At 45.8% G+C, this 27,709-nt stretch overlaps 1 protein-coding gene and 1 long non-coding RNA gene across 8 annotated transcripts in view; both read right to left on the bottom strand.

Annotated features, from left to right (window-relative positions):
* Positions 1–27,709, bottom strand: part of LOC135919820 (uncharacterized) — a 100,346-nt gene that overhangs the window by 21,870 nt on the left and 50,767 nt on the right. The window lies entirely within an intron of this gene.
* On the bottom strand, positions 1,081–8,348 carry LOC135907088 (uncharacterized). Its single transcript, XR_010565887.2, has 4 exons — positions 7,914–8,348; positions 6,817–6,921; positions 3,967–4,111; positions 1,081–1,190 (listed from the first exon to the last, which is right to left on the bottom strand). It is a non-coding gene; the product is annotated as an uncharacterized lncRNA (long non-coding RNA).

The raw sequence follows: 27,709 nt of genomic DNA, 5'->3' as shown, positions 1-27,709 counted from the left end.
GGCAAAGGACCGGACGTCGATTTCGATATCTGCAGTCTATAATTCTCCAGCATTCTTGACTTGTGTCTTAACAAAGTTTACCAGTATTTTGTCGAGTGGAATCCCTAGACTCAATACATCGCTTATAGCGTGTAGGTATCAGTTGATGGAGGTCTCTTGACTATAGGCATTTATTAATTTCACGGCTGTTTTCAACTCCGCAGTAAGTACTGCTGGTCAGCTCTTCCCTACTAGAAAATCCTATTTGTTTTCAAACGGGTTTCATCAAATAGGGTTATGGAACGGGACCCCGTTTGATCCTGTTCAGTCCTGACCTGTTTAAATCCCGTTTGTTCCTGTTTAAACCTGACCCGTTTAAATCCTGTTTAAACCTGACCCGTTTAAATCCTGTTTAATCCTGACCCGTTTAAATCCTGTTTAATCCTGACCCGTTTAATCCCGTCCTATCTAACCCAGACCTGTTTGCCCCTGTTCAGACCTATTTTTTGCTACATTCATACCAGGTCCTTTCAGAATGGATTGATGTTGCTTAATATAATTTACTCTTTACACATATTTTGTGCACTTGTGTATTTGCGATCAGCATTGAAGAGAAGTAGATCTGCATTAGGTTCGCAACAAGCCACTTTCATATGTAGGTTTGCCTGGTACATTGCTTGATACGAAGATGAACACAATTTTCGGCATAAATTGATTAGCACTACCAACACTGATGTGATACATTATGAACAAGTTTTGTATGACCCACGAGTACGTTCTCTATGTATGACCTACAAGAAAATGCACCCTGAAGAAGATTGTACCTCCTTTTCATATTTATACTACAAGTATGCAAATGTAATTCTTGCTAGTTTAGTATATGTTCGATTACTTGTACTCGTCTTAATGCAGTGCTTCTTGCTGTAATGGTGTGTACACAAATCCACAGTAAAGTGTAATTTTGGGGTGAAAAATGTCAGGCAAAGTATTGGCATGTACTTGTAAGTGAAAAAGACAAGTATACTTTACGTAGGTATTTCTGTACACCCACTTGAGCTTTCATTAAGCCTGAAGTCCTCCGGCCTAAATAAAAGCATGTCATAAATGTCTCAAGCACTGTTTATTGGACCTTCTAACGGTATTTCGATGCATCCAGTCTGCCGAGAGAAGACCGCTGGAGTGGGTTGCTTGGGTGCGAGCGAGCAGGGCACCTGAAAAAGTAAAGCCAATAATTTATCTTGACTCATGCAACAGGTTAGCACATAGGCAAATTTGCCTATGTTCTCACAAATAAGAAAGGTTCAGCATTCCGGTCATAGAAGATAACGAATACATCTTATTGAAAAATATGTGGTTTCATGCACTGCCTATGTTTCAAGGGAACATGGATTACTGTGGGAGAATAAGCTGTCATAATTAGCAGGAGATTGAAGCAAGTCTTATAGGAAAAAGATGGACACATCGTTTGATTAACAATTACTAGTATTGAAGCAACAGAATACAAACATGAAATACCTTTAAAAACAACACCGACAGGTTGAGATAATAAATTATTCAGAAACTAAACCCGTCTGCCAGCAAAATACCGTAGTGTACTGGCTTTGACATTGCGCTGCTCAGGCAGAGGGCATGGGATTGAATCCCAGCCACAATGGCTGCATTTAGATGGCAGAGAAATGCCAAAACCCCTATGTAAGGTCTATTGGGTACATGTTAAAGGAGACTAGGGATCCCGCCAACTTGAAGTTATAAAAACCGGGGTAAATTTCGAGATAAGTAAACTCACAAAAGTAGAAGGCCCTGGCCATGCGAAGACCATATAAAGTCTTTTAAGGTAGGTGCCAGCAGCCGCTAAATATCTTGCAAAAGCGAAATATAGCAGAAGCGGTATTTTTCCGTAGATCACTTTTGCAAGGTATTTTACAATTTGACACCCGACATGTTGGGCATCTACGGGCAACAGCAATTCTGGCACAGATCATAGCAAACACTGTTGCACCTAGGTATACATAGACACATAGGTATAGGTAAAGTCGCCGACTGATTTTCCGGACATGATTACTCGGTCTGCTTCACGGCACCGCCATTCTCCCCATGGACCATAATATATAACAACTTCCGAAAATTAGGACGCCTTGCAACCTCTCGTCTGATTTTTCGGACACTCCTTGAGCCAACTTGATCGAGAGCACCATGCACCGACTCTCACCGTGGCATGGTTCTACTTGCTGAACGCCATTTTTGTTTTGAACGAAGCCTCCTTGGTGCCCCACGAAGTGGCGCTACTACAAATCCCTGCTCATCATCATCGTTTCTGCCTGGTTTGTAGCTACAGCAGTTCCGGTCTCAGCTTAGTATGCGATGCCAAGACAATCCAGCAGCTGATTTGTTTGTTTCTTCGTGCACGACGCTGCAAGTAGGCCAGGTTTTTTGTTTGTGCAACTGATGTCGGCGTGACGATGTTTGACGAAGCAAGATGGGCCAATTCATTTCACTAATATTTAGAATAGCTACCTGTAAGCACCACCTACCTTTCAACAACATTTGCAAAGCAAAAAACCTCATCCTGAAAATCTGCACACGAAGACATCGGTAGCATCATCAGCGTGGGGCCTCAAGATAATTCGGCAAGCCAAGAAATTACTGACAGCACGAGTGCAATCATGCCAACAGGAAATCTGTGGCTGAATAATGCACCTTCTACCACTTGGCAGACAGTGCATTTTCGCAAGGCCCTAACTACGGCAGATCATTGTTAAGGAGTTCCTGAATGCACAACTCTATGCCATTTTCCCGCTGACTCTAGGGAAGCACCTCTGCACAGTTGCAAGAAAAAAAGCTAGATGCCCCAAGAGAAATGAGCCCACTCAAGCCATGGAAGTTATGTTTACCTTGTCTTCCTACAACTACTCTAAACCTAGGACTGCTGTTTTGCACAAGGGAACAAACGTCAACATTGGTGCCTCGCCCAACACAAGTGGTCTGCGCTGTAGAAGGTGCCATCAGTCAGCCCACAGATGAGGCCCACACCAGTGCTGTCAGTGTGCTGTACAAATTGCAGAAGCACAGCCTACAAGCTTGTCTGCCTTAGTGTGATCGCAATAATGAACGAAAACCAACGAATCAAGTTTGTTTCGTGCTGAGAACAGTTGCCTCATGCTGGATTTTCCTACAATTCTTTCTAAGCACAGATAATGCTTCGTTTGTTGTGTAGGCATGTAAATAATGAAAAGGCCTGCATCACTATCTCTGAAAAAAATAATGTAAGAAAGCACGTACAGTACACAGGTGCAGTGTCTATCACATACTATTTCGTGCAGTAGAGGCTACATCGGATAAACCGGCAAATGTATAAATGACTGGCAGCGTGACCAAGCAAACTTGATGTGTGGGTCAGTTAGCAGTGGTAGTGCACTACTCTCGGTGCACATGCACCTATGTTTAAAAGCTGCTTGATCGTGACAAAATAAAAAGACAAAAGCGCTGGAGAGATATCTGAAACTTTTCTTATATGTATGACGAGGAACCTAGCACTAGCTCCCCATGCAGAGAATTACTAGACAGTGAGACTGCTTCTTATCATTGTAAAACAAATGTCACACTCACCATGTGATGCATCCTTTTCGTTTCTGTGCGAACAATATGTATTCAGATCTATTCTCCCCCTTTCACCTTTTGCACAATATTACTGTGCGAGCTATAATACTGAACTGTTAGTAGCACTCTGTCCTGTTGCCTCCTTTCTTTCCTTGTGAATTGTGTGCTAAATACGGCTTTTTTTGGTGAAAGAGTGCTAGTTTAACGCATAAACTAGCGCCGTGGCACTTTGCAATAAAGGACTGTTATAATTCTCTAAAAATATGTCCATGCAGAACAGTGTCAAAAGAACACCTTAAAGAAAGAACATGAGTGTATCTATCATAAAGACCAATCCTTGTCTTTTTCCTTAACATAATTTTCAATACCGATATTGAAGTACAAGCTCACCATATTATATCACCTTGTCAATGAAGCAAGGCACAATGGCGCCCAACTGTCACGGGACCAACTTGGATGTGGAGATCAGCGCAGATCAGCAACATAGCATGGTCTGCTTACACTTCTGCTCCAGGTCCAGCCACACCTATAGCAGCTATAAAACAAGTGAGCTTAGAATAACAAGCGAAACAATATAAAAAGTGGCAGTGAACAAAGCAACTTTCGGTAGGCATAAATAGGATCGCATTGCTGACATTATGCACATAAGTAACTTCATTTTGAGCAACAAAGCATCCAATTTAAGAAACATTATATGTATGAGCTATCTATGTGAGAAAGATTAATCGAACGCCCTCTATTTGCTACACCCCTCCCCTTATGCATGGATGTCTCCCTGACTGAGTGAGCTGGGCTGATCCCAGGTATACTGTAAGTAAAGGGTGTCACTTGGTGGGCCAATCTCGATACCATTGCATGACTTGTACAATAATTTTAATGTGTATTGTAATGCTGGCCATCCTGCAGGCACTGCAACATTATAGCACCCATAAGGCTAATGGTATTACCTGATAAGGTTAATAAGTGTCCCCAGAAGCATAACTCGGCATGTATACTCGGAGGCCATTATTATAAGAGAAGCAATAGCAGAGGTGAAGCTCTATCCTGTGCCATATGCAAAATGGCCGAGCACGCCCAGCTTTTGGTTACATTCTCACTTGTGACCACTGCAACAGGCTGACTGACATGCGTAACCAGCAGTTTGTAGGACCATATTTTCATAACCTGCATTTTTTTTTATATCTGAAGAGATCAGCCTCAAGCTCCATGCTGCGCTGCACTCGAGAAGCATTATAAACTGGCAACATTTAAATGCTATGCTGCATGGTTTGTTGCATGCTTTAGGAATTTACTTACTTATTGTACACATAGCTCATAGTCTCCAGTTGGAGTATTGCATGAGGTGGCAAGAAAACAAATTCTGAACTAACAAGGAGAACATTCAACAAAACAAGTCAGACCAAAGAAAAAAAATAACATACTCTCATAATGGGACTATGTATCTGGCAGCTAGCTTATAAAAAAGACAATTAGGAATGTTTTACTACTGGTAGCGCTTTAGGGGATGGAATGTAGAATTCCAAGCATCATACACTTTTAAGCCACCTTTCGTGGTTTTTTGTTTTGAAGTCCTATTCTCTGTACTATTATAGAAATGAATAGCCGCTCCAAAATAAAACAAAGAAAACATGTAATGCACAGTAATGTAACACAATAATGTAATGCACAACAGTGAATACTTAGAAAAATGTAATTAAGAACATGGAGTCTATGTGGGCACAGATGTTAGATGTCTACATGAAAGCATAATAATAAAGGTGGGCAGAGCATTTATGCTATTGTCGGGCAACCTGCTGCAAGACATACAGGTAAAAGGATATGCATGCCTCACAACACAGTCCCTAAAAATATATGTCACAATACAGTGAGTAGGTATATCATGCTTATCTACAATAGCTCCTAATTATATTTATTTCAGAGGGGGCTACCTATGAACCTTGATCAAACTGAAGGTGGGCCAAATTCTAAATATACGATTCAAGTAGACAGAAAAGGGACGTTATGAATATGACATCTACAGCAAAAGTGTTGTACATTATTGTTGTACATTATGTCATACCTGCAAACCTGTGAACATAATATTTTGTAAAAATGCTGCAGACACTAAATTCTTTGTTGGGGACATAACACACATTATTTTAAAGCTTGCTCTCAGCACCCCCATTGTTGCATACACACACACATTATTAATAAAGGGAAAATCGCACATCCACCCACTCGTAGCAATTGCTACAAAAGAAACCCGTACGGATTCTTCGAAAGGAAAGCCTCATAGTTGAAAAAAAGAAACCGTCCAGGTCCGGGACTCAAACCCGGGACCTACGTCTTTCCGGGACAGCCGCTTTACAATCTAAGATAACCAGGCGGCTAGCAGATGGCCGGGCGAATTCGAATTTGTCGACAACATGAAGCAAAGGCAAGGGTGTGACGTAATAGTTCTGCGGAAACACGCAAGGTGTAGAGAGGTAATTAATAAAGGGGAAAAAAATATTACGTCAAACCCTTGCCTTTGCTTCGTGTTGTCAACTAATTCGACTTCGCCCTGCCATGTGCTAGCCACCTGGTTATCTCAGATGGTACAGTGGCTGCCTCGGAAAGGTGGTAGTCCCGGGTTCGAGTCCCGGACCAGGACGAATTTTTCTTCAACTGTGCAGCTTTCCTTTTGAGGAACACATACGGGTTTCCTTTGTAGCAAATGCTATGATGTCTGATTTTCACTTTAATAAAAACTTCTCTCCACCTCGTGTGTTTGCGCAGAACTATTACGTCACACACACATTATCAACCATTATTTACCTTGTCGTGCAGCACAAAAAGCAGCAGTGAACTTGAAACCAGTAACTGACAACTTTGTTTTTTCTTTAGATTACAGAGCTTTTACAGCTTGTATGCTGCTGCCGCTTTACGCTGCTTCATGAATTTATCTGACCAAACTTCCCTAAAGCAAGTGCCCCTCTGATGTTCTCGTTAGAGATATTGCATCGCTAATAATAAACCATTACAAGTACCATTACAATTAATTTTTACGTGCATTTTAACAATGTCATGCCCTTAATCTCTCAACAGCTTTAAAATATCTTAACCAACACAACTTCATTGTCTTTCTAAAGTGACATCCATAAAATTGTAAAATGAGCCCACATTTGTAAACCCACGGAAAATTCAGGAGAGTTTCCAAACATGGATGATACCAACAAAATCTGCAGCTCGTGTACGTGGCAGCAACTGCTTTGCACACACCTTGTCACAGCATGCACATCAGGTACTTTGCCGTGCTGTTGAGGCTGCAGAAGTGCCGCAGGTGCATATCTGGAGGTGCCTCTGGTTCACAAAATCTTGCCATCCCTAAACAATAATAAATGCTTAATTTATTGTAATCTCTGCTGAAACTGCAAACTTGTGATATAAAAAGATCACGTCATATTTTGAAAAAAGTCTCATACAACCAGTTACATGAAGCTGCAACTGGTTGTGCAAATATCTGACCGTAACATCACAGGCGGTTAAATAACACGTAAATCGAACTGTAGCAAACATGAATCTACTATGAAAAGGTTCACACAAACGTACAGCTGTATAACGTGAAATGTGAATTGTACTATCAAAAAATTCCTTAGGACATGAAAAGCGTTCCAAAACCTAATTTGTTTATGCGGCGCAACAAAGCACTGCTCCCAAAGGACGATGCGCTCAAAATTTCAACAGACCACCTCTTTTTCTGGAGAGACAATACAGAAAAGAGAAAGATTTTTCGATTAAAAAGAAACATTGCTTTTGTAATTTCGGCTTCTCTGCAAGATCGGAACCCTTTACAAGTACACGAAAACACACAGGACACTAATACACGTCATCTGACGACACTCTATAAACAGACGAATTTCCATACAAGCTGAAAATCTGGCCATGCGTCGACGAAGAAATCGGGTGCTATCTCGCGCAGCTGTTAGCTGTGAAGACGACACATCGACGTACTACTTCTGGAAATGCCTATACCATTTCTCAATGAAAAATTATGTACACAAGCAGTAACTTTCTTTGCTTGAATTTTTGTGCCCATTTAGATCAAAGAACCACCCGCGCTAGCGTGCTTCATAGGTGAAAGTAAATAAACCACAGATAGAGCTGTTGGTAACATGAATACGTTTTAGGGCAATTTCCATGGAACTTTTTGCTAAATGTGCACTGCGACATGAAGAACAACCATTTGAAAAGCACATTTATAATTCTTGCTGCTTTACTCATTCGGATTCGGTTGTTGTACGGATCTTGCGATACGTACAAGAACGCACACTTCACGAACCATAGACAGGAAGAATGCGCGCAAGCGCCGGACTTACCTTTCTAGGCGTACTCGGAAAACGCTCCTTTTAGCGTCACAGGTGCCGCGGCATCGACTGCACCAACGGTCCTTCCGGCGCACACACTGTTGAATTGCGGATCAACTACAGGACGTAAGAGCACAATTTTCACCAAATTATTCCGTACAGTGTGACACGATGCGAGAGTGCCAGAGGAGGAGATCCTTTTCGTGAGCCCGGAACAAAGAAAGTGGCGAAGGCTCATACCTTCGACATCGGCGCACCACACGAAGGATACTGCGGGCTACATTACGCGGTCCCAGGGGTTTTGTGATTCTCAATGAATACAAAATGCACCACAATTACTCTCGGCACAGCGTACATACGATTAAACAGCTGCATCGGACGGCGTCAATGCAGCGCGCACTCACATGTAGCTAAGGCAGAAGACGGCAAAATAATATCACCTGTAACTTTACCGGCGCTACCTGTGCTGCCATCTGTAGGCCGCCACCGAAAGCGACCGTGCTTTCGGTGATCTCATGGATGGTGACGGCGTTGTATTTCGATGTTATGCGAGTCGTACAGCGTCTTGTACGACGTGTTTCAGCAACGTTGCTTTTAATGAAGAGGACGGCAATGTGCGCATACGCCTTATAGACGTCTCACCCACTTGAATAACACAACAGAAATTTTCAGTCTGTCGTATTTTGGGACGTTGTGACTGTCGTTCTGTTCTCTGTTGTGTGACGTCTTGTAGTCGAAAATTCTGTAGCTTCTGATCAATATATTTGATTAAAAATTGACAGACACCTCTTTAAGGATAAGAAAAATTATTAATACAAAAAAAATGAAAGTAGAAAAAAAAAAGCTTTCGCACGGGATTTGATCTGCGGACCTCACGATTCCGAGACAAGCATCTTACCACCGCACCACGCCGAACACGCCCGCACCTCGACTAGGCCAGCAATATAAGTCTTTTTCTGAGTTGCTGTTTACATTTACATTTTAAAAGCCAAGATGCGCTTTCACTTCACCGCGTCAACTGCCGCATCTCTATATGCGCAAAAGTGTTGTTACCATCGACAGGTACATCGTGGAATGCTAGAACATCAATTTTGCTGTACCGATATCCATATTTAATAAGAAATTCAGAAATAGACAACGGTGACCGGGGACACTGCAGGTTGTTACTGCTAATTTCGACAGTTGTCTCTTGCTCTTTACAGTTTTGAGCTCGCATATAATTCGTGCGTTCAATGCAAAATAGCTACATAAACACTCGTGGGTGAGTCTTGATCCGGACAGTATACTGGCTTCTCACGGCAGCGCTGTACCAGATTAATGAGACCCGAGCGAGAAAGCTTTTCACGCAACTTTGTGGAACAATCCAAAACTTCTTTTCCGCTTCGCATAAGCTTGTGCAATATTTCTGGGAAATTAACTAATGTGTCAGTGTAACCGCAAATGTAAGTCCACAGGACTGTGTGCCCCATCTTACCAAATAAAACAAAGCGGATACGCAGCCATTCCCGCAGATGGTATGATTTTGATCAGCGGCCGATTTTGAGGAGGCCGGTAGCGCGTTGCTGGTGCCGCGTCGTCACGGCACAATTATAACAATTGGCCACGTCGACTTTAATACCGGTGTCGGTGCTATCAGTATTGCCGGCTTCAGAGAAGCACGATTGAATACCGCGCAAGAGAAAAGTACAGTGTACACCACCGATGCGAAGCTGACATTTTAAAGGGCCGCGACGGAAAGTGCTTCTGTTGCGACTTCAGAACTCTTGGCCGTCGCGACCGAATGTTTCTGTTGCGACGTCAGAATTGCTGTCGTAACGTCAGAAATGTCTGTCGCAGCTACAGAAACGTTAGGAACTTCTGTCGTACAACAGAAATTTCTGTATTTGCAGCAGGAATTCCTGTTGTCTTTTTCAACTGGGCAGGACCGGGAATCGGTTTGAAATTCGCAGCTAGCATATCGCAGTTTGGTCTGTGAATGTTCCGAGGTGTTCACGCAATTTCTGCAGAGCTTGATAAAGGCCCAATTTAGCACTAGGGGTTAAATTGTCAGGATGTCGAACAATAAAAAAGCTCCTCCCCAGTTATATTCAAGCATTAAACTGGTATGCATGATGCCATCCAGTATAGTTGCCAGAAACCTTCAGATTAAACCAGCTTTTGTGACAAACAGGCGACCCTATATGGTGCCACTGCGTCCAGTATAAGCTAGTTTAGTTGCAAACAGGGCCCCTGTTAAGACCCATTTCTGCGTGAACTGGTCATGCCTATACCTGCTTGCATGCCAAACGGGACCCCGTTCAGACCTGTTCGTGTGTGAACTGGTCCTGTTTATACCTCTTTGCGTGCCAAACGGGACCCCGTTCAGACCTGTTCGTGTGTAAACTGGTCCAGTTTATACCTGTTTGCATGCCAAACGGGACCCCGTTCAAACCTGTTCATGTGTAAACTGGTCCAGTTTATACCTGTTTGCATGCCAAACGGGACCCCGTTCAAACCTGTTCATGTGTAAACTGGTCCTGTTTATACCTGTTTGTTGCTGAACAGGTCCCTGTTAGAACCAGTTTAAACCTGTATAACCCAGTTTGAATTTAAATAGGATTTTCCAATAGGGTTGTTTCTTTTTGACAAAATGGTCGTCGCTCAACATTTTCTATGACATCTTGTCAGTAACACACGAAGTCTCATTTATAGTTGATGCTATGTGCAAGGGCATCCGTTAGTCAAAACTTTGCGTAAGGCAGTATTATTCAATGAGAAAAGTCCTTCCCTTATAGGTCTGGTGCGTGCTTAGACTGTAAGAACAGTTAGCACCATTTGAGGCTTATATCTTCCCCCAAAGAGAACTGCAATATCGTTTAGTCGCTTGGATTTACTTTCTTTAAAAGGCCCTCACCAGATCTGGCCATATTGAGCTGACAAGCGCAGAGCATACAATGCGCGATACCGATCGTGTCTGCAAAGTATCGCATCGCTACGCGCCGCGCATAGAGCTGAAATTTGCAAACGAACGCCGTTTGCCCTTCTCGCCGGCGCCGCGCCCCCAACCGGAGAGGTGACGTATATGCGAAAATGCGCGCTCATAGTTACACGTGATTTCAAGAATTATTCAAGGCAACATCTGTTATTTGTGTAATCTATTGCTTGAATAGACGAATTAATGTTTAGAGAAATGATAAAACACACAAACCGAATGTCTGCGTGTTTTTGTTTTACTTCATACAATAGCAAGAGAGATGTACTTCCGTTTCGTCTGCTTGTTCCCACGTCGTTCAGCCGCGCGCGCAGACAACGAAAGTATGTCATTTTCCTCGGTGTTCCAGCGCGCGATCATGCTCTGTGGTCCGCTTGTCTGTCTCGGTGTTCGCGTAGCAGTGGCTTTTTTTTTTTGCGTGTGAACTTAGTTCTTTGAGCCCTTTTCAGTCTATCAACAAATATTTCTACGTTCCATGGTGGCTCAGTGGCTTTACGTCGCCTATTTTCATGCTGAGCTCCCAGTCTCAACTGCTATTTCTGATCGCGACCGAATTTAGTTGGGGGATAAATGCAAGAACGCTCGTGCAGGTCGGCAAAAAGAATTCGAAGCGCCCCGCTACGGCGTTTCACATAGCCTCAGTGTTGCTTTGGGGCATTAAACTCAAGAAATCAATCAATCATCGATCAATATTTGTTCTAATCATACTACTCTTCAACTATTTCCAACGCTTGTGGATGATCAGAATAGGTGTCCCCATGTAAGTGAGCAGCAGTTACACCCGCACCACATCTAACGGCACCTTTAGTGACCTGTTTATCTCTGTATTCCTGCTGCGAAGAATAAGGTCGTTGCGCTAGCTATCACCCCAGTAAGGTACAAGTGCCAGGAAGAGTTATACCAACCTTTGATGTTTACGACTGTGCCCTAAGAATTAACGACGTGCGTCGATTGTTCCTGCACCTCCAGTCTTTCGCCCACTTCTTCAGCACGCATTGTAAGCTTCACAACGCTGCATTATTTTAACGTGAACGCGGCCGCATTTGGACACGTAGACCCGCGGTTTTTTTCGCGTTTAAGCGAGGTCGTGATCCTGCAGGTTTTAGGTCATAGAGTTTCTCACTATAACACCTAGAGAGAACTCTGACGCCACCGTCTATGGGAGTTTCCTAAGAGGCGCTGTGCCGTCATAGGAATGATGGTATATATGTCTGCGAGGCTTGTGTTGGCTAGTGTTGTAAGAGGCTTCACCTAAAACGTGGATATGGCTACACAAATAACGCGTTCATAAAGTAAAATTTTTATCAGATGTTTCCATACACGCATATTACATTTTCCAGTGAAGCTTACTCACCTACAATGCATAACCAAGCGAAGCAAGAACAGACGACAAACTCTTCCAAAGCGAGCACGAATCTTGTCGTCTGTCCTCCAACTTTAGCGGTCCGCTGATACTTTTTACGTTTCATATAATTGTACATGCAATAACAAGCTCTCACAGTCAACAAAAAAAAAGTTTTTGTGTGATAATAAAGCTAAAACAACTTTTTACGTGCTGTTTTACCAGAAAATTAATCATTGTGACAGACGGAACGGTGCTTGCCTGGCTCTCCGAGAACGATGCCAATCCGATAGTCACAATACATCGGCATTCCCATGCATACCACAGCGCAGTAGCGACAGATTTTTCTGTAGGTAGTTTAGTGAGAAACTGTTTTAGGTAGCACCTTTCTTTCTCTCTAACGCTTTTTAGTGCGATATCAATTATATGGATACTCCGAGCGGATTTTCGCTGACGGCGTCGGTGTTGCCGTGACGCTCTGCATACATTTAGGTATATGTATGCTATATATACCATGCCATGCCTTATGTAATGCTGAATATGCGGGTTATATTGCTATGCTATTCTATCACTAATGTTGCACATACCAGGTTTTACATTCTTGACTAAATTATTCCTCAGAATTTAGAGAATGACAGCTCACAAACAAATGTCATGGAACATAACACTGACAATGCATGCCTTTTATCTTAAATGTTCTCAGACTATTAAATATTAAAAGTACAAAACAATATCAGAGTTCCAACCTGAAAGTGATGTAATTTCACTGGCGCGGCTCTTTACCGGCAGCGTAGTGGAACCTGGGCGATGTCATATTGCAGGCCTCACACGGCGTGGTAAAGCTTATGGTGCCAGGCTTTTGGCGCACCCGTGTATATCGCTTCCGCATGTATATATAGAGCAAAGTCCGAAAAGTTCAAGCGCCGCGCTAAACGTTGCTATAGCAGTCACTGCTTTGCCCTTCGGCCGAGACTGCCCTTTTCATTGCGAAAGCAATTATATGGACACTCCAGTCGCATTTCTGCCGTCGCAGTCGCGGTGAGGTTCCGTATGAGTGAAAGCATGTAAGGGTGAGCAGGCGAATGCAGCACAACTTACTGCACTCAGCATACAAACAGCCCTGTCGATCTTACAGGATTCGAGCCTGACAGACCCTCGGTTTGCTTTAGCACAAAAGAGGTCAGGGCATACAACCATGGAGACCATGGGCAGCGTGACCGCACGAGGGTGCGCCACGACCGGTTCCGGCTCTGGGTTCCACTGAGCCAAACAATACCCCGTGAATCGACTGGCACATACAGCCAAGTAGAGCGACCTTGGGAACATGCATCATAACTTAATGGAGAGCTTTCCACCTGGCTCATCAAAAATCACGGCAGGGCGCGCCCACACTTCGAGAAACTCCTTGTCGCTCAAGTGCTGCCGCTCCCGGGTGAGATGGAACCGGACCTCCTTCCGTGCTTTCGCAAGCACTTCGTGAAGGCCCTGTGTCCGCCCTCCGTAAACCGCATCACAGCGTGCCCATGGCGTGCCAGCCAAACTTTGTATGAGCATTCGACAGGAAGAAGCACGAACTGGTTGATCGCCAGTATAGGCAAGGGTGCAAAAAGCGGACAGTATAGTATATAACACCTGGAAGACTAATTTGACTTGCAGTCCACTGGAGAAGAGCCGCGGCAAGCAAACACTGCGTAAAGATATGAACCGAGTCATCAAGACCACCAGAAAAAGGGCATACTCGACGAGCCGGGCTAGCTGTGAAGAGCATGTAACTCATCGGCAGGCACCCTCGCGTCAGGCGGTATACATGAAGGTAGCTCGCCTGGCGTCGAGGAAACTGGCCGTAATGAGCTTCCAGCTTGGACTATGGAAGGACAAATCGTACCTTTGGCAATGCAGGGGGAGACTTGGGGTGAGGATATCGACTAGTTTTGGATTGGCGCTGAAACTAGCGTGATGCCTGGGTGAACCTTGCGGAGGCGTACCAGAGTTGGCAGCCGCAGCATAAATGGTGGACGAGGAACGTGACGGAGGCACACAGTGGGAAAATGTGCTTTGCAAAAACAAACGGAGTGGGGTGCTAAAAAAAAAAGGAAGTAAAGCTTCGAGTCAGGAGTTAAGTCAGGAGCTATCCGAGTTAAGAGCGACCTGGGTCCACCTGACGTGTAGTGCAGTAGCCACGATGACCAGGTCGGGAATTCCAAGTCCTTCCTTATCCTTGGGCAACTTAAGCACCTGCCGAGCTACACTACCAGCTGTCCCTTTCCAAAGAAAACAGAAAAGAACCCTGTCGAAGATAAGCTTGGTTCGGGTTGGACCAGGAGACACACATGCTACGTACGTGAGAAACGAAAACAAAATTATCAAAGAATTGTCACTCGAGCTGTCATTGGACAGGACAACACGCTGAATTCCTGAATCCTGGTTTCAAGCTTTTCCTTAGCTTGCTGCCAGTTTTCAGGAGACAGAACGTCTGGATCGAATTGGAAACCTAGAATTACTAACAGCGTTTTAACGGGTAGACCATGAACGGGCTGCGGTCTGGATGGAGTGGAATTCAAGTACATGCCTGCACTTTTCGACCTATTCAACCTTGCATCACCCGCCCTGCAGTAACGGTCCGTGAAATCCAAGACGGTGCAAGCTGATGCCTCGTGTGGGACGACAATAGACAAGACGTCTGCATAGGCAAAGTAGAGCTTTCGGGCTGGCCCGAAAGCTCGGACCCGGCCCGGCCCGCGGGCCGTGCTCGGGCCATTTGGAGATTCTCTTACTCGGGCTTGGCCCGGGCCATGCTGTCTATGTCTCGGACGGACCGGTCGGGCTTCCCGATCTCGACTGCGTACCTTACGCGAAAGTATGCTTGTCGTCTCGCATGTAGGTACAGCAGGAAATGCAATATATTTAGTCATCAAAAATGGAATCTACAGGGACGGGAGAAAAGCTTGTTTCCTTTTGTGTCGGCATCGCCTTATTGCAGGTCGGGCCGGGCCCGGGCAGGGCCTTAACCCGGCCTAAGGCCGAGCCCGGCCGGGCCGGGCGGACTCAGGCTTCTTTAGCGTCGAGCCGGACAGGGCCGCCTGTGGTAGTGTAGGGCCCGGACCGCGCGCGGGCTCAGAATTGCGGCCCATGCACAGCTCTAAGGAAAAGAGTGCAACCGGAAGGGAGCGTGGTGGGAGTAGGAACGTAGGAATCTGCCAATTCTACTGTGACGTATTGAGCAACAGAAAGCTGTAGCGGGAGTTTTAACGCGAAAGCGTTAAGTGCCCCGTGTCGCAGAAGATACGGCGTCAGACGTCGTTTCGGCAAAACGATTTTCGAAGCACCCATACCTAGGACCTTCATGTGGCGCAAGGAAGCAAGCTACTGAAATAATTGAATTTTTTCAAGCTGAAATACGTAGAAAAATCGCAGAGTACAAGTTATAGACAACCTACATACATGATAGCGTCGGATTGTAATTTGACTTTACGAGAAGGCATAGTGCTGTTACGCAAAACCTAAAAAGACCCCTTTTCCAGCATTTATACTATTCATAGGCCGGCCACGGCGTCCGCCATTTGCACGCGCCCTCGAGAATCTTCGGGGCCGCAGAGCCAGGACTGGATTAAAATGGGGGCCCTGGGCTAATGCACATGCAGGCACCCTTTCCCTATACTAACCCCCCCCCCCCCCTGTCGCCTGCTGCGCTACTGGAAATACGCCATATTTCATTTTAATTTCACCAAATTAAAAAGAACGAAGCGCGATCAACGGGATTATTATTATTGTTATTATTATCAGGAAAACAACAAAACTTGCTTGAAACACGTGCTGTTGTAAATACCAACACATATGTTCACATTGTGATTAATCTGCATTCTGCTTTCAGCAAAAGCTAGGCTTTAAGAAAAAGTTTAGTGCACTCAAGACGAACAAAAACGTAGAAAAGACAACACAGCTCAAATGTCGATCCTTCTGAAGCTAGGCTTTGTTTGCATCACTAAGTTTAATCGCGTGAGGAGGCGCATGGTTGTATCCAAAACAATCTTTCTTAAAATTCAAGCATCAGACTGCAGTAATCGTTATACACGTTACTATATAAATATGCAATAGATATATACAATACTTAAGGCAATACAAACACCAAAAGAATGCACTAGAATACAGATGAAAATTACCAACTGTAATTACAAAACATTATTTGAAAATATTTTCGTTAAAGGTAAGACAAGGAAAGATGACACCAAATAAACGTGGCACTATCAAAAACAACCAAAATACAGTTCTTTATAAGCACGCTACATATCCCAAAAAGAACAAACAATAGACGAACAACGAAGATTTGCATACCTTGAATTACACTGCTCAGCATTTCATTGGCAACGTGGAGGCTGGGAGGCGACATAACGAACTTATTGGAACTATTCATGTATAGCGCAAACAGTCCTCTTTTAAAATGCCATCTTTCGCGCCTTCGCTTTGGCGAAATCAGATATAGTCTGTTCGAAGGATAGATCGCGGAGGAGGTCACTTTCAATGGACATGATAGCAAGCGAGTTCACCTTGTCGTCAAGGAGGCTCGAACGAAGGCGATTTTTTATCAGCAACAATTTGGAAAGCGATCGTTCGGTCTCACAGTTTGCCACGGGTATGCTTAAGTACATTCGCAAAGCAATAGAAATGTTTGGAAACACATCAATAAGCTTTCTTTCGTGCAGCAACTTCATTATTCCCAGAGGACTCGTGTCCTGGCACACAGAGCTGTGCAGAAAGTCCGCAAACTGAACGATTTCAGTGGAAAATGCTGGCTACAAGTCATTTTTGTAGGTTTTCACCAACTTCTCAGCCTGCTGTGCCAGAGAGGCCTCGCTCCCAGGGTGCTCTACGCGGACGCCTCGCTCCGAAAACACAGCGACCGTGCAGCGGTGGTGGTTACATCAAAAGACAGGCTGATCGTCAGCGCGTCCCTGAAGACAACAGACCCCGCAGTTGCCGAAGAAGCGGCCGTGGCCCTCCCACTCGCACAGCCGAGCGTGGACACCGTAGTCACCGACTCAAAGACAGCCTACAGAAGCTTCCGCAGGGGGGTAATCTCCTCCGCGGCCCGAGCCATTCTAGCCAAGCACAAGTCTCCGGGAAGAGCCTTAGAGCTCGTGTGAGTCGCGGCTCACTCGCAGGTAGCAGGCAACACCATCGCCGACTACCATGCCCGAGTAATGTCAATCCGGGCCGAGCACGAGCCGGAAGAGCTACCGCACCCGGTTACCAGCTTTCGGGACATTACCCGGATCTACCGAGAGGAAAGGTGCAGACTGCCAGAAGCGCACCCCAAACTCACCAGGCAACAACAGACGATCCTGCGTCGAGCACAGGCGGGATCGCTTACGCATCCCGTACTCATGAACCGCATGTACCCTGCGGAATACGATATGTTCTGTCCTTTTTGCAGAAGAGAAAAGGGCACCCTGCCGCACGTCTTGGCAGAGTGCACAGAACTCAAGACCCCTCCTCTCCTTCCCACCAACGCCCCCAATCCCCAACCCCTTGAGCGTTGGGAGACCTTGTTATCTAGCCCCGCCCTACCGATTCAGCTCGCACTGACGGACAGGGGCCAGGAGCTGCTGGAAACATATGGGTACCGTAACTAGGGAACCACCCCGTCTGGTACCTGCGTGCACCACCGATTTATTTCGGGCCCAGCAAATGTTGCTTCATCATCATCCCAACTTCTGTCAGCAATTTTAAGAATCCGAACCTTTCGCAGAGTTCAGTGTAGGCAGCCTTTCGCACTCGCAAAGCAGAGCCTAGACTGTCAAGTAGAAAATTGTAGGTCTCTACGACAAACTTTTTTCTACCTTGTAGTGCACTATCGCTTTTTCCGTCCGAGTTCTTACTCAAAACGATGCAATTGCCCTCATCCTGATAACATTGATAGGTACTTAGCGTGCGTGCTCTCTCTTCGAAGGTATCAAAGAGAGGTCGCAAAGAATTAACAAAGCCTTCTAGAGAGTTCAACAGGTCTACAGCAGTTGAAATATCTAGGCGCGGTTTCTGAAGTGCTACGCTCGTTTTGCCAAAGCGCTCCAAGATTTCACTCCAGAAAATCGCCATGAATGCAATCTCTATTTTTGTGATTTTCTTGAAGAGAGAGTGCGCTTCGTTCCTAGTGTCACCGTTTTCTTCCTCGTTCTTTGATATAGCTTCAAGGCAACACAAGGCTGCATTGAAAATTTTCAGAATGGCCTTGCAATATTCAGTGTGTCTTGATCACCTGGCCTCAGAGAGACTTTTGAAAACAAGCTGCTGGCCAGTTCCGCCCATGCTGTCCAAAAGATACCTCCATCGCTTAGGTTAGGCAGCAAAGAACACATACAGTCTCTGAATTACAGTGTAAAATTTGCCTGCCTCAAGGCAACTGTCAACGCTACACGCGCCAACTAAGTTCAGTGAATGACCAGTACATGGGACGTAGACTGCCAATTCGTTCAGGTGTTTGAGCTTGCAGTTCTTTGTATTTTCCTGACATATTACTCGCATTATCATAAGCTTGGCCCCTACAATCATTAATTGAGATGTCATTGGTCGTCAAGAGGGGCATCATGGTATCGAAAAGATAGAAGCCGGTACATGCGATACAGTTGGAACAAATCCAAGAAAGCGTTCGTGCACTTTCCCATTTAAATAGTATTGTAATACAACTGACACCTGATCAAAGTGAGTAAGGTTTGGAGTCGAATCAACAATCAAAGAGAAGTATTTTGCGCGTTTCACTTCGTGAACGAGACGTTCCTTAACCGCCTTTGCCATATGCTCGATAAATTCATCACATATGGTTTTTGACAGATACGATGGGTGAACTTTTCCTTTGCTCCCGTAGCGTTTGATGTGCCCCTCTAGAAAGGGATCAAACTTGGCAATGACCTAAACTACTCCCATATAATTGCCATTTCTCGGTGAATAAAAAATCTCCTCACTGCCCCTAAACTCTAGGTTGGGCTTCAACACCTCTGTCCAGTAAGCGGTCTCAGTCACAAGATGCTTAACCAGCTCCTTGTCAATTGTGCTGCTCGAGTTAGAGCGGGCGAGCCATGCTGCCACGTAGTTCCGGGGCTCGACGCTATTTTCATGTGCGCAAACCTGTTTTTGCGCTCTTTTCCAATCATAAAAGCCGTGCGTGGTGAAAGCACTGGGGTTGCTTGAAATCTGAAATAGTTTGCACATGAAACAGCAAAGGAACCTTTGGACTCCGAGTACATTAACTAGTGTCGCTCGTACGCCTCCCCATTTACAGCCTATCGTACGAAAAGATGAGGTGACATATAGCGTTTCTGAGTTTTGTATTGCCTTTCGGAAGACGGAAAATTTTATGCCCGATTTTGAGAGTACAATGACCCTTTCTCAAGTCATACACTCCGAAAGCTGTCAGTAATAACGTCCGGCCACTTAGCAGGGTCACTTCGGAGAATCTCGCAACGTACCTCTTGCTGCGGGGGTGTCTGTACGTCTGTGTTGCCGCAACGAGAAGCCGTCTAATTCGTCCTATCAAGGCACACTTTGTGGGTGGGAGCATGATTGAAGCCAAACTAACAGGAAACAAGTGAGTCGGTTCTTGGAGTGTTGTTTCCTGGCGCTGGTCAGTAGATGGAGGCTCATCGGGCAGGTTTGGCACCTGTTGATCAGCAGTAGTAGAAATCGGGCGTGGCAGACCGGACACCTGGAGCTCTGTGGCAAGAGCCCGGCCGAGCAGCACAGACGTTGCTGACTCAGGAACAGGACGAGTTTCGGTTAGCGTCGGTTGCTCAGAAATATGGACGATCAAGGTTGGCACCGTTTTCACAGGACCCAGACAACCAAGATGAGTTAAACCTTGCTTCTTGCTAGGAAACCGTGGTGATGGAGTTGGCAAGTCCTCCACAGTCGGTACTATTGGGAGTTTGACACGGACTCTGGGTAGAGCGATCATACTGCTCCGCCGAAGCGGCATTCAGCAGGTACTTTGTCATCTTTGGTAGCTTCTTTTCACGCTCTTCTCTTTCTAACTCCGCTTTTCGTTTAGACGCACCACTTTGATGCTTCTGATCGAGCATTTTCGCATGAATGGACGCTAATTGTTCACCGGGCACTTCGTCAGTCCGACGCGACCGCAGGTGTCCAACGGTGGCCGTCCCGATGACTGGCGCACGCTCCCTGGATGGTCCGTGGCTGGCCGAGAGTGGTGCGTCCCCTGGAGCTCCTCAGCGGGCGGGCATATGCAAGCTTAACCAGCGGCTCGGGGCTGAATCGCAGCCGGCAATCAACTTTTTTTTTTTGTAGACGCGCGCCGCGTCTGTCTGTTACTAGCGCCAAAGCAGGCGTTCACATACGTATAGAGTTATAGTGGTTATAGTGTGTCCCTTTTCTATACTCCTTCTCCCGTTCCGGTCTCGTCTTTCTATTGGCTAGGAGCAATCGTCTGTTCTGGGAGGTTCTCAGTTTTTCTTCGGCCCCGTCAATGCCGAGAGCGAGAACGAAAGGGAGAGGGCGAATCCTAGCGCGGGCGAAGTTACGTGCCCTCCGTCGCCTCTGAGTCATCTTTTTCAACTTCTTTCTGGAAAGTTCGGCGGCGAGCCTGACCTACTTTTTCTGTAGAGTGCACGCGAGGGTGCGCAGCCACTAGGCAGAAATGGGCCCTGGAGACAGGCCTTTGTGTCCAGCTCTCCAACTTCCCCCTTCACTCTTCCACAACCTTAGCCCGAACAGTGAACATTCCATGCCTCACGGCATGCGGACAAAAGCACGTGTGGCCTCTTCTTTCCTTTCCTGCCGAGACTCTGCCATCAGACTCATCATCATCTGCTATCGGACTCATCCTCCCCCGCCGAAATTACCATCACGGTAAAGAAAAGTCGAATGGGAGGCACTGTTGGGTACTGCAGCACATCCTTTCTATAAAAAGGACAGCGGCGGAACTACTTGAGAGGTGGAAGGTGGCGTGGTGGTGACGAGGGGCAAGGGAGATTGAGGTCCTCATTCCACATTACACGGTTTAGGTGATTGCCCCTTGCCCCTCCTCTCCAGACAGCACTGGACAGACGGATTGACAGGAAACCACAAAAACTCTTCCAAGCAAACGCACCTCGCTTCGTAAGAAAGAGGGCCCCGTCGGGGTGGCGGGGGATTCTTTTTTACAGCTCGACAAGCTCTCCCCAAATGATAAGGCTAAACGCATGCTGTTACGTTAGGCGGGGGGCCCCGTCTGCTCGTTCTGGTTTTCTCGCTTCATACATGTCGCTCGAAGTTCCGTTGCCCATGGTTCCATATACTAAGCAGGTTAGAATAAATAGGCCCCTTCTATTGTGCGAGGTGAGGCCCAGTGCTGCGCAGAGCGGCGCTCCCGGTTCCTTTCAATACACATAGCTGGCGCTCGCCCCCACCGCATCTTAAGTACCGCATCGCAGGGTGCCTCGATTTCCTCCTCGCTCGTCGCTCCGAACAAGGTGGAGACAACCGCGGCGTCTGCTACAGCGTTGGGCACACGAATGCGCCAGCAACGCGTCCCTACGGCATCCGTCAAAGGCGTCTACTACGGCGTCCGCCATTCGCGTGCCGAACGCCATAGTAGATGCCGCGGTTGTCCCCACTTTATACGGAGCGGCGGGCGAGGAGGACCTCGAGGAACTCTACCGCATCGCGGCCCACGCAAGAGGCCAAGTTTCTACCAGAAAGCCTGCCTTCGTGCATAGCGTTCGCGGCCAGCGTTTCCCGGCAAACATTCCGCTTACATATACTCGAGTTGCCAGGAAGCGTAAGAAGCAGTCAGGGATCTTTGAACGCTATCGCGTTCCACACTTAAAGGCTAAGCTTAAGCGTCCTCCATCTTTTTCATTTCCCTCTACAATTTTCTCATTGACACTTCGTCTTACAGCTTGTGCACTGACTCTAGTGCAAGTAGCTTCGTTGATGTCGCACCGTGCCAGCCTACACACCCGCATCCTCAAGCGTCGTCCGCCGATGGCCCAGCACCAACTACAGCGCACCACGTGCTATCTCCTCCAAGGCCGACGCCAGTCCCAAGAAGGTCGGGTCGCACCAGTAGGCCACCGCAGCGGCTTCGGTACGACGCGGCCTTTAATCAAGTAACCTGAACTGTTGTGCTCCTTCGTTACCCATCAGAGGATGTATCGGGCATGCGCTGTCTGCGCTACCTTATCAGGACAGCACTGATATCACGCGTGCGTCTCACTATTTAAGTGCGTGCCAATAAACCCTTCGCTGCTTCTTGTTCCTGCCATCGTGTAGTTGCCTCGATCTTTACCAGACACACGTCGCGCACGTCACAGACACTTTTCACCTATGTATAACATTTAAAAAATTGAATGATTAATGAAGACTGTCTAATTAGGTGGAATGAAAAAAATTGTTTGAGTATCTCTAAGCGATGGCAAACAACATTACTTTGTTCGGTCTAGCTGCGTGGTATTTGCATATCTTTAAGCTCTGGCCAAAGTTAGCTGAGACCCTTTATAGTGACATGCAGGATATATAAGCGCAGGATATATCTACACAGCAAGCAGAACGCTTATCGCTCCAGTGACGCGTCGCACGGAGTTTTGCGTCATGCAATCGTGAAAATATCCCCGAGAGTGGGTTAATCCAGACTGCGGCCTGTGTTTTCGGGCAGGCACTGATTGTTAGTGGCCGCTGAAGGAACCCGACTTACTCTGCAATTGATGTGCTGATGTCATGGGACTGGGCGAAAGGTGATGAGGACTGAGCACATCACCAAGCAAACATAAGCGATCTTTGCAACGAAATTACATATTTTATATCCGTGGAATCTGTTTACGAAATGACCATCTAACGAGAGTTCATGTTCATAAAGTGCCTCGGGACCTGTTCTATGCGTTATTTACACATTGATGAGCACTTCAATTGCATGAGTGAGTGGTTCTTTAAACCTATTAATGAGCCAGTGGTACTGGTAAGCCTAGCCGGACTAAAAAGAAAGTGCTTTCCAGAAAACTTTCCGGCAGAAGGCGCTGAGAGAGAAACTCGGTATACCAAGGGATACGAGACGTAAGACTGGCAAGGCATTGAGAGAACAGTTCCTTATGCCTTCTAACCAAATTGCAGCCAAACTCAGGCTGCAAGGCTGGAGGTTCTATCTCAACAGCAAAGGTTAACAGAAATATAAAGGAAATGTGGTTGTAGAAAATGAAACCATGATACGGAATATCGTTAATGGCATTAATAGAACACTAAAAGAAGATACGAAGAGTTCATTTTTATGGATCAGGACCACTAAGAACAATTTATTTATGCGTTTCTAAGGCGCCTGAACTTTTTATTTCAGATAGCAAATAAAAGCAATGAGATTGCAGAACCCCCAGTTGCGAGGTTATGTATTCGGCATTGATGCATGATCGATACGGCATAATATGGCCTTGCAGTAGTTTATCATAGACTATTTTGTCGAATGAACCAACTAGACGGCTCAAATCAAGGTTTCAGAATCTGAAGCTAATTTACGTTAAGTCCTTGCCGGCATTATAAACGATATTTAAATGATATTTTAAACACACACACACGTACACGCACACAACTGCAGGGATGATCGAAAGTATCAGCTACTCATCCAACACACAAGAAAGACAAAAAGACGACAGATATACAAAATCGTAGACCGACAGAAATTCTACCTATCAGACATATAACGTTATCATTCAATTTCAAATCAACAAACTCAATTTGGATTTAAACAAAACAGAAGTGGAACTATTATAAAACGAATGAAGTTGTGAACTGTACTTTAAAGAACAATGAATTAACACTATAGCTCAAATGTTTTTAATGGGAAACGCATTTCAAATACGCTGTGCTTCTCAACGAGCTGCAACTAATGAGATTTATCAGGGAAAATGTGCAGCCTATTTAAATACTATTTTACAAAAAGATATTAAGCAGTAACTACAGGTAATGAGATAAGCGGTAGAAAGACCATGAAATACGAATCTTCGCAGTGATCTGCTATTGGTCCATTTATTTTCGATATTGGCGCGAATGAACTCCTTACATCACATGGTGTTTTCTGATTTACACCAGGAATCAGATGATTGTAAATTGGCATACGCAAACGCGTTGCATAAGCAGGCAGTGACATGTGCGCAAGAAAACGTCGTAATACAGAATTATTTGTGGACCTCAGGAAAGCAAATGTCATCTGCATAAGAAATCTATATAAGCACACCGATATTAAGTCTAGCATGTATACCTGCTCCAGAACTGGGAAAACTGTTGTCCATGCTCGCCGTTACATACACCATGACAAAGTACACTGGCTTGCAATAGGGCGTAAAATCGTGCGAGTTGGCTCAGCTTCATTACGACGGCAACCTTGGCTTGTTCGACGGTTAATTTCACAGCTTACAATCAACTAGGGGGAGTTGTAGCGTCAATACGTATGTGCTACGTACGTACATGAGCGAGAAAACTTAAGCCATGGCGTTTATATGTGACTTGGCAAAAAATCATTGTGACATAGTAGTTTTGTCACAATGTACGAGTGTTGGCCTAAAATAGTCATGAAAGAATCAATGGAATGAAAAAGAATCACTAATAATATCCCATATATTCAGAGGCTCCGCAGAAAGAAGGTGGATTACGTACTAATTAAACTACGTGTGCTGAACTTTAAGCTAATAAAGATATGTGGTCCTTACCACTAGTATATGTAATAGCAGTGCATGAGCGAAAACACTGCGGAAAAAAAACATTGCATAACTAGAGTGTGCGCAAATTGCAAGGAAACAATTGCAGAGTTTGCGCAGCATTCTGGTCCAACTCCGCGTAGAAGAAACTCGATGGCATTGACAGTTATAACCAAGTGAACCGTTCCTTTCGGAAATGTTTTCACACTGGCATAAGGCACGTATGACTGCCACAGCTCATATTCCAGTTCGTTTTATACCGAATCAAATACTTTGAAGAAATTGTATTAAAGCTAAGCATTCTTTGCGAACCCTCCCGGACTTTCAAGACCGTGGCTGCTGGCTGGGTGCTTGCTGTCTTGCAGAATAGCTCGCACTTAAAAATAAACGAGTTTCGTGCCCCGATGGTGGAACCGAATCTCGGTGCCCCAGAATGGCAGCCCGACGCTTGTGGGGTTCTCACCTGTACTCCTGGGACAAAGGAACGACGGCACAGTAATACAAACAATCACAAGGGCATTTTTTGCGCCTTTCATAGACTAATTCCTGCTAGCCGAGTTGCTATCCGCAAAACATGCTGATGGGCGCGCGACAAATCGCGGAATTCCGATTCACCGCGACCGGATAACGAGCGAATATGTTCGCCCCATGCTGGACACCAACGCTTGGTCGTTCGCGCGTACGGTCACGGGAACGGTGGCGCGTTCGAACAATCGTGTTCGTCAATTCCGGGGTAAGCTTCGCGAGACGGTCTCGCAGAAGCACGTGTCGGCGCACGCTTCGAACGTCCACGCCGCTTGCCGACACCGAGCCAAAGAGGAAGAGCCTTCTCCTTTTTGCGCCCAAGTAACCCCGCCGTTAGGTGGCGTTAAGAGGGCCATACTCGGGCCATACCTTTGAAGTGAGGGAAGCTTGCAGTAAAATTGAGTATGAAGAACGGCTCAGGAATATGGAAGAAAGTAAATGGGCTGGGAGAGTGTTCAGGTATCTGTACAGGAAAAACATTGATTCACAGTGGAGGAAAAGAACTAGGAAGCTTACCAGCAAGTATGCGGCCTGTAGGGTGGACAACACAACAACAAAGGTCAAGCGGAAAGTCAGAGAAGCTGAATTAATCTCATGGGTGGCGGCAATGGAAAAGAAACCTGCCATGAATAACTACTTAAGAGGAAAAAACGAAATCAGGAAAGAAACCATTTATGATAACTCAAAGGGAAGCTCATTACTTTTCGAAGCGAGATCAGGATGCCTTAAAACACGCACCTATAAAGCGAGATAAAGAAGGAAGAAGAAGCATGTGCTTGCTGTGGTAAAGCTAGGGAAACTACGGAGCATGTTTTATTAGAATGTGAAGACGCCTACCCAGCGGTCGATTTAGGCACCACTGGCCTCCTTGAAGCCCTTGGGTTAAGAGGGAGCAGTGGTAAAGCAAACATGTCCGCAATAGACATTAGTAAGAGGCGACTGGAGGATTGGTGGAAGAAAAGTAGGGAAACGACAAAAGACGGACACGTACAAAAGCACAGTTCGCAATAGGGGATCAGAAAATTTGGGCGTGGTAGTTCATCGTGTGTTTTTTTTTTTCATTGTTTAACCTAGGTAGAATATTAGGCAGTATAGTAGCAAGAGCTTGGTGACGCAACCCACCGCCCCGTTCCAAAGGGGACGCTCCTAACATCCATCCATCCATCGGGCCATCTCTCGCAATGCGCTTCAACCAGACCGACTGCCGCTGACACCAAGCCACGCGGCGAAGCCAGATTACAGGAGACGGGAGCTAAGCGGGAAAACAACATATCAGGGGACGCGTGAGAGTCGCGCATTCCCACATGCTTTAACCAAAGGGACAAAAAAAAAAAGGGAAAGCGTCCATGACCACTCGTATACACGTGTCGACGCCAATCAGGCTCTTCGAGATTATGTGTCACAGTACGGGTGCGCGAGAGCACGCGCGTGCGCCAGTTTACGCAAAAAAATAAAGGACGAATAAAACGGGCAAATTTATAGCGTTTGGTTCACATTAACATAAGTTACAGGATGTGCGTTTTATTTGGATAAATCTAATTCATCATATATTGGATTTTGTTGCGACCCGAGGGTCCTGGGATCTGAGATATCCGTTCAACGCGTGGAGGAGTGAAGGAACGTGGGGCTGGGTCAGACATCCAGGACGACTTTAAACACACACGTTTATATTACATAATGTCATGAATCACGCAGAATTACTGAAGGGCAGATGTTCAAGTTCAAGCTGCCGATCTCTCCCTCAATCAAGCGTCCGTATCCTCTTTTAATCGCTCTGTCGTCCTGGTCCCCCCAATTCGGCGTCAGGTGATGGATGACGTCATCTCCCGCCAACCAGGAAATTGGTAGCCCTTTTCCTCCGAGGAGAACTTGGCGAGAAAAAGAAAAAAAAAACACGCACATGACTGGGCACGAACAGGGAATGAGGGAAGCACAATGACCTCGTCTCCGGACGTGGCGATTTGGGCAGATGACAGGTGACATGAAGGAATGTTTTCCTGCACCCTTTTTGGCAGAACCCCTCTTGGCAAAGCCCAACTGTTTGCCATGAGCCATCGCAGTTGGGGATGGCTCTGACGAGGTTGTCGACCCGTTCACCATTATGACGTCCTTCTTGAGCGACTGTTTTTGCGGGGTAAACGGCCGATCACAACAATATATAGAATCAAGAATGACGGTTACTTATTTTGCATGTAGACATTATCATTTTGATTTCTGCTATTGTTGTATAATCTTAGTTCCTTACAGATGAGATGCCCCCCTCCCCCACTCATAAGCAGAACGCGCTTAATGTTAAAAGAAC

This window comes from Dermacentor albipictus, chromosome 4 (genome assembly GCF_038994185.2).
Source record: "Dermacentor albipictus isolate Rhodes 1998 colony chromosome 4, USDA_Dalb.pri_finalv2, whole genome shotgun sequence".
In the NCBI taxonomy this organism is placed as follows: domain Eukaryota; kingdom Metazoa; phylum Arthropoda; class Arachnida; order Ixodida; family Ixodidae; genus Dermacentor; species Dermacentor albipictus.
The sequence above is the reverse complement of the archived record's forward strand: the minus strand, read 5'-3'. Positions and strand labels throughout refer to the sequence as shown.